Source organism: Triticum aestivum, chromosome 2D (assembly GCF_018294505.1).
Source record: "Triticum aestivum cultivar Chinese Spring chromosome 2D, IWGSC CS RefSeq v2.1, whole genome shotgun sequence".
Classification (NCBI taxonomy): Eukaryota; Viridiplantae; Streptophyta; class Magnoliopsida; order Poales; family Poaceae; genus Triticum; species Triticum aestivum.
The window spans coordinates 71,451,089-71,459,212 of NC_057799.1; positions in this window are offsets into that span (position 1 = coordinate 71,451,089).

Genomic DNA, 8,124 nt, shown 5'->3' on the forward strand with positions numbered 1-8,124 from the left:
TCTCCCCTCTCGTTGCTATGCATCACCATGATCTTGCGTGTGCATAGGATTTTTTTTGAAATTACTACGTTCCCCAACACGAGACACATCTCCGGTCAATAACCAATAGCGGAACCTGGATGCTCATATTGTCTCCTACATATTCTACGAAGATCTTTATAGGTCAAACCGCATAACAACATACGTTGTTCCCTTTGTCATCGGTATGTTACTTTCCAGAGATTCGATCGTCGGTATCATCATACCTAGTTCAATCTTATTACCAGCAAGTCTCTTTACTCGTTCTGTAATGCATCATCCCGTGACTAACTCATTAGTCACATTGCTTGCAAGGCTTATAGTGATGTGCATTACCGAGAGGGCCCAGAGATACCTCTCCGATACACGGAGTGACAAATCCTAATCTTGATCTATGCCAACTCAACAAACACCATCGGAGACACCTGCAGAGCATCTTTATAATCACCCAGTTACGTTGTGACGTTTGATAGCACACAAGGTGTTCCTCCGGTATTCGGGAGTTGCATAATCTCATGGTCAGAGGAACATGTATAAGTCATGAAGAAAGCAATAGCAATAAAACTAAACGAGCATTAATGCTAAGCTAACAGATGGGTCTTGTCCATCACATCATTCTCTAATGATGTGATCCCGTTCATCAAATGACAACACATGTCTATGGTTAGGAAACTTAACCATCTTTGATTAACGAGCTAGTCTAGTAGAGGCATACTGGGGACACTCTGTTTGTCTATGTATCCACACATGTACTAAGTTTCTGGTTAATACAATGCTAGCATGAATAATAAACATTTATCATGATATAAGGGAATATAAATAACAACTTTATTATTGCCTCTAGGGCATATTTCTTCAGTCTCCCACTTGCACTAGAGTCAATAATCTAGATTACATAGTAATGATTCTAACACCCATGGAGTCTTGGTGTTGATCATGTTTTGTTCGTGAGAGAGGCTTAATCAACGGGTCTTCAACATTTAGATCCGTTTGTATCTTGCAAATCTCTATGTCTCCCTCCTTAACTTGATCGCGGATGGAATTGAAGCGTCTCTTGATGTTTGGTTCTCTTGTGAAATCTGGATTCCGCCAAGGCAATTGCTCCAGTATTGTCAAAAAAGATTTTCATTGGTCCTGATGCACTAGGTATTACACCTAGATCAGATATGAGCTCCTTCATTTGCTGCTTCCGAAGCAGCTATGTACTCCGCTTCACACGTAGATCCCGCCACGACGCTCTGCTTGGAGCTACACCAACTGACAGCTCCACCATTCAATATAAATACGTATCCGGTTTGTGACTTAGAGTCATCCGGATCAGTGTCAAAGCTTGCATCGGCGTAACCATTTACGACGAGCTCTTTGTCACCTCCATAAACGAGAAACATATCCTTAGTCCTTTTCAGGTATTTCAGGATGTTCTTTACCGCTGTCTAGTGATCCACTCCTGGATTAGTTTGGTACCTCCCTGCTAAACTAATAGCAAGGCACGCATCAGGTTGGGTACACAACATTGCATACATGATAGAACCTATGGCTGAGGCATAGGGAATGACTTTCATTTTCTCTCTATCTTCTACAGTGGTCGGGCATTGAGTCTGACTCAACTTCACACCTTGGAACTGTAACACCCCGCATGTAATTGCCATATTTGTAACTCCGACTCTTGCCATTTCCGGCTATGTGTTATGATTTTCCCTCCGTTGTCGGGTTTTGTCTTTCATTTTGTATTTTTTCATGTCATGCATTTTCATATCATGTCATCATGTGCATTGCATTTGCATACGTGTTCGTCTCATGCATCCGAGCATTTTCCCCGTTGTCCGTTTTGCAATCCGGCGCTCCTATCTCCTCCGGTGCACCCCTCTTGCTTTCTTTCGTGTGCGTGTGTCAAACTTTCTCGGGATGGACCGAGGCTTGTCAAGTGGCCTTATTATACCACCCGGAGACTACCGGTCAAGTTTCGTTCCATTCGGAGGTCGTTTGGTACTCCAACGGTTAACCGGGCATCCGCAAAGTCCATTTGAGTGTCCAGCAAAACCCCCCTCCAAAACCAGCCCAAAACCCACCAAACTCTCTTCCATGCTCTAGGTCGTTCGATCACGATCGTGTGGGCGAAAACCGCACCTCATTTGAAGTCTCCTAGCTCCCTCTACCTATAAAAGAGCATCTCCTCCCGTATACGAATCCCAGACGAAACCCTAGCTTCTCCACCGCGCGCCGCCGGACGAAATCGTCTGCCGACGGACACGTCCGCCCGCCTGCGCCGCCGCCACGTGTCGCCGCTGCCTTCGCGCCGCCGCGGCCCGAGGCCGGCCCGCCCGCGCCCCGACCGGGCCCGCGCCGCGCTGCCGTCTCTGCCGCAGCCTCCCCGCCGCCGCCGCGCCGGCCGGCCCCGCCGCCTCGCCGCCGCCCGGCCCCGCCGTGCCCCGCCGCCGCGGTCGCGCCGCCCCGCGCCGCCGTGCCGCCCTCGTCGCCGGAGCTCGCCGCGCCGTCCTCTCCTCCTCCGGCCTACCTCGCCGCCGCCCTGCTTCCTCCCCACCGGCGAGCAGCCCACCGGAGCACCCGAGCGCCGTCGAGCCCGAGCTCTTCCCTCGATCCGATCTGGTAGCCTCCCGTTGACTTTTCCTCGTCCCTTTTTTTCGCCAAGTCCTCCAAAGTTTACTACATATGCCTCTGTTCATAGCTCCGTAACTCCGTGCATGTAGCTCCGATTCGCGTGTGTAATATGTCAAATTGTTCGTCTCGTGATGCTCTTCATTTTGTTCAATTGCACCTTGTTCATTAGAGGTCATCTTGATTCCCAAATATCTGTTGGAAGAGGACTAGTTGCTGTTATTCTCTGGTTCTTGACAGAACTTGGAGATTTGTCATTTTTGTATCATTTAATCTGTGCATCTTTTGGGCATGAGCTCTACATGTGTTTTGAAGTATGCCATGCCATCTTTCCAGTGGTGTAGTCCATGTATTTTTGTGATCTCTGTGGTGACTAGCACAAGCATGCAAATTAGGCCCCGTAATATTTCTGATTTCAGGGACTTAGTGATTTCTCTAAGTCTTTGTTTGCTGTAATTTTGTTGCCATGTAAACTTGATGCTACAGAGAGATCCATGCATATTTCGGAGATGTTCACTAAGGATGTTGTGTAGCTATAGTTATAATTGATACATTCCTGCAATTGTTTGAAATTATGGAGTGCCATAGCATGACTCAATCTTGCTCTACTTTTGCTATAAAATATTTCTGGCAGATTCTTAACATGATTTGCAATCTTGCCAAGCTTATTGTAGTTGATCCATACATGCTATGCATTTGTTCTTGCCATGGATAGCTTCATAAACATGCCATCTTCTGTAGGTATGCTTGGTTTGTCATGCATTTCTCTGTAGTGAGTTCATCAAGCTCACAAAGAGGCCTACACATTAATATTTCTGCCATGCTCTGTTTTCTGCTAAGTCTGGAACCTGATAACGAATTTGCTATGTTTACATGCTTGCCATCATATCTTCTGGTCCTTTTTGGCTTATGGTCAGTAAGGGACTTTTGTCATGTGCATTTAGTAGAACACTTCCATGCCTTATTTTGCTATGTTAAGTACCTGTAGCATGCTGATTTCGTGCTCTGAACATTGCTACCTGATGCTGTTTACTGCCATCTCCAGTTTTTCACTAAGTCTGTGAAGCTGTAATCTTTTGCACTTTTGCCATGCTTGTTTGAGCTTGATATGTTGTGAACTAGCCGTAGCTCAGTGTTCATCTTTTGTCAAGCATCTCCTGTAGATTTCTGTCATGTGCTTTGTTGCTATATTGGGGTGCTGTAGCATTGTTACTTGTTGCATTTTATGTGCTATCTTGCTGTTTATCGCAGATTCGTGTCATTCTTGTTTTGCTTGCCATTTGCAAACCGTGCATCTGATTCCGGTGATCTTTATATCGATTTCGAGCGAAATCATCTCATCTTTCCAGTGGCATGCTTGGTTTGCCAAGTTACTTCCATGTTCATCATTTCCCTTCCGGAGCACGCATATGCATCGCATATCATATCTTGCATATCATACATGTTTTGCATCATGTTGCTTGTGCATTTCTCGTTGTTGATTGTGGTTCCGTTTGTTTGTGTTATTGTCTTGGGTAAAGCCGGGAGACGAGTTTGTGAACGAGGAACCTGTTGAGTACGCTTACGAGGATCAAGCTTTCGACAACTCTGAGAACCTTGCAGGCAAGATGACCACCCCTCGAAATCACTTCTATCTTTGCTATGCTAGTTGTTCGCTCTATTGCCATGCTCCGCTACCTATCACTTGCTATATTATGTCTCCCATTTTAGCCATGTCAGCCCCTAACCATCCTTTCCTAGCAAACCGTTGTTTGGCTAAGTTACCGCTTTTGCTCAGCCCCTCTTATAGCGTTGCTAGTTGCAGGTGAAGTTGAAGTTTGTTCCATGTTGGAACATGGATATGTTGGGATATCACAATATCTCTTATTTAATTAATGCATCTATATATTTTGGTAAAGGGTGGAAGGCTCGGCCTTATGCCTGGTGTTTTGTTCCACTCTTGCCGCCCTAGTTACTGTTATACCGGGTTTATGTTCCTTGAGTTTGCGTTCCTTACACGGTCGGGTGATTTATGGGACCCCCTTGACAGTTCGCCTTGAATAAAACTCCTCCAGCAAGGCCCAACCTTGGTTTTACCATTTGCTACCTAAGCCTTTTTCCCCCGGGTTTTCGCGAGCCCGAGGGTCATCTTATTTTAAACCCCCGGACCAGTGCTCCTTCGAGTGCTGGCCCAAACCGAGCGATGTCCGGCGCCCCCTGGGCAACCAGGGTCTATGCCAACACGACGTCTGGCTCATCCGTTGTGCCCTGAGAACGAGATATGTGCACCTCCTATCGGGATTTGTCGGCACATTCGGGGGCTTTGCTGGTCTTGTTTTACCATTGTCGAGATGTCTTGTAAACCGGGATTCCGAGACTGATCGGGTCTTTCCGGGAGAAGGTTTATCCTTCGTTGACCGTGAGAGCTTATGATGGGCTAAGTTGGGACACCCCTGCAGGGTATTATCTTTCGAAAGCCATGCCCGCGGTTATGAGGCAGATGGGAATTTGTTAATGTCCGGTTGTAGATAACTTGTCACTTGACCCAATTAAAATACATCAACTGCGTGTGTAGCCGTGATGGTCTCTTCTCGGCGGAGTCCGGGAAGTGAACACGGTCTGTGTTATGAATGACGTAAGTAGGTGTTCAGGATCACTTCTTGGTCATTGCTAGATGACGTCCGTTCCGTTGCTTCTCTTCTCGCTCTCATTTGCGCAAGTTAGCCACCATATATGCTTTTGCCGCTGCAGCTCCACCTCATTGCACCACCCTTTCCTACAAGCTTAAATAGTCTTGATCTCGCGGGTGTGAGATTGCTGAGTCCTCGTGACTCACAGATTCTACCAAAACAGTTGCAGGTGCCGACGATGCCAGTGCAGATGACGGCGTCGATCTCAAGTGGGAGTTCGATGAGGAACATGGTCGTTACTATGTGTCTTTTCCTGATGATCAGTAGTGGAGCCCAGTCGGGACGATCGGGGATCTAGCATTTGGGGTTGTCTTATTTTCATCTGGATTTTGACCGTAGTCGGTCTATATGCTTGTATTTTGGATGATGTATGATGATATTTATGTATTGTGTGAAGTGGAGATTGTAAGCCAACTCTTTATCCCATTCTTGTTCATTACATGGGATTGTGTGAAGATGACCCTTCTTGCGACAAAACCACTATGCGGTTATGCCTCTAAGTCGTGCCTCGACACGTGGGAGATATAGCCGCATCGTGGGCGTTACAGGAACACAGGCAAGAACCCTTTCTTTGACTGATCCATTTGAACTTCTTCAAAACATTATCAAGGTATGTGCTTTGTGGAAGTCCAATTAAGCGTCTTGATCTATCTTTATAGATATTGATGCCCAATATATAAGCAGCTTCACCGAGGTCTTTCATTGAAAATTCTTATTCAAGTATCCTTTTATGCTATTCAGAAATTCAGTATCATCTCCGATCAACAATATGTCATCCACATATAATATCAGAAATGCTACAGAGCTCCCACTCACTTTCTTGTAAATACATGCTTCTCCAAAAGTCTGTATAAAACCATATGCTTTGATCACACTATCAAAGCGTATATTCCAACTCCGAGAGACTTGCACCAGTCCATAAATGGATCGCTGGAGCTTGCACACTTTGTTCGCACCATTTGGATCGACAAAACCTTCTGGTTGCATCATATACAACTCTTCTTTAAGATATCCATTAAGGAATGCCGTTTCGACATCCATTTGCAAAATTTCATAATCATAAAATGCGGCAATTGATAACATGATTCGGACAGACTTAAGCATCGCTACAGGTGAGAAGGTCTCATCGTAGTCAACTCCTTGAACTTGTCGAAAACCTTTCGCAACAAGTCGAGCTTGGTAGACAGTAACATTACCATCAGCGTCAGTCTTCTTGAAGATCCATTTATTCTCTATGGCTTGCCGATCATCATGTAAGTCAACCAAAGTCCATACTTTGTTCTCATACATGGATCCCATCTCAGATTTCATGGCCTCAAGCCATTTCGCGGAATCTGGGCTCATCATCGCTTCATCATAGTTCGTAGATTCATCATGGTCAAGTAACATGACCTCCAGAACAGGATTATCATACCACTCTGGTGTGGATCATACTCTGGTTGACCTACGAGGTTTGGTAGTAACTTGATCAGAAGTTTCATGATCATTATCATTAGCTTCCTCACTAATTGGTGTAGGAATCACTGGAACTGACTTCTGTGATGAACTACTTTCCAATTCGGGAGCAGGTGCAATTACCTCATCAAGTTCTACTTTCCTCCCACTCACTTCTTTCGAGAGAAAATCCTTCTATAGAAAGGATCCATTCTTAGCAACAAATATCTTGCCTTCAGATCTGTGATAGAAGGTGTACCCAACAGTTTCCTTTGGGTATCCTATGAAGACACATTTCTCCGATTTGGGTTCGAGCTTATCAGGTTGAAGCTTTTTCACATAAGCATCGCAGCCCCAAACTTTAAGAAACGACAACTTGGGTTTGTTGCCAAACCACAGTTCATATGGTGTCGTCTCAACGGATTTAGATGGTGCCCTATTTAACGTGAATGCAGTCGTCTCTAAAGCATAACCCCAAAATGATGGCGATAAATTAGTAAGAGACATCATAGATCGCACCATATCCAATAAAGTGCGGTTACGATGTTCGGACACACCATTACACTGTGGTGTTCCAGGTGGCGTGAGTTGCGAAACTATTCCGCACTGTTTCAAATGAAGACCAAACTCATAACTCAAATATTCTCCTCCACGATCAGATCATAGAAACTTTATTTTCTTGTATGATGATTTTCCACTTTACTCTGAAATTCTTTGAACTTTTCAAATGTTCCAGACTTATGTTTCATTAAGTAGATATACCCATATCTGCCCAAATCATCTGTGAAGGTCGGAAAATAACGATACCCGCCGCGAGCCTCAACACTCATTGGACCGCATACATCGGTATGTATTATTTCCGACAAGTATGTTGCTCGCTCCATTGTTCCGGAGAACGGAGTTTTAGTCATCTTGTCCATGAGGCATGGTTCGCAAGCATCAAGTGATTCCAAAATCCCATCAGCATGGAGTTTCTTCATGCGCTTAACACCAATATGACCTAAATGGCAGTGCCACAAATAAGTTATACTATCATTATTAAACTTATATCTTTTGGCTTCAATACTATATATATATGTGTATCACTACTATCGAGATTCAACAAAAATAGACCACTCATCAAAGGTCCATGACCATAAAAGATATTACTCATATAAATAGAACAACCATTATTCTCCGATTTAAATGAATAACCGTCTCACATCAAACAAGATCCAGATATAATGTTCATGCTTAACGCTGGCACCAAATAACAATTATTCAGGTCTAAAACTAATCCCGAAGGTAGATGTAGAGGTAGCGTGCCAACGGCGATCACATCGACTTTGGAACCGTTTCCCACGCGCATCGTCACCTCGTCCTTAGCCAATCTTCGTTTAATCCACAG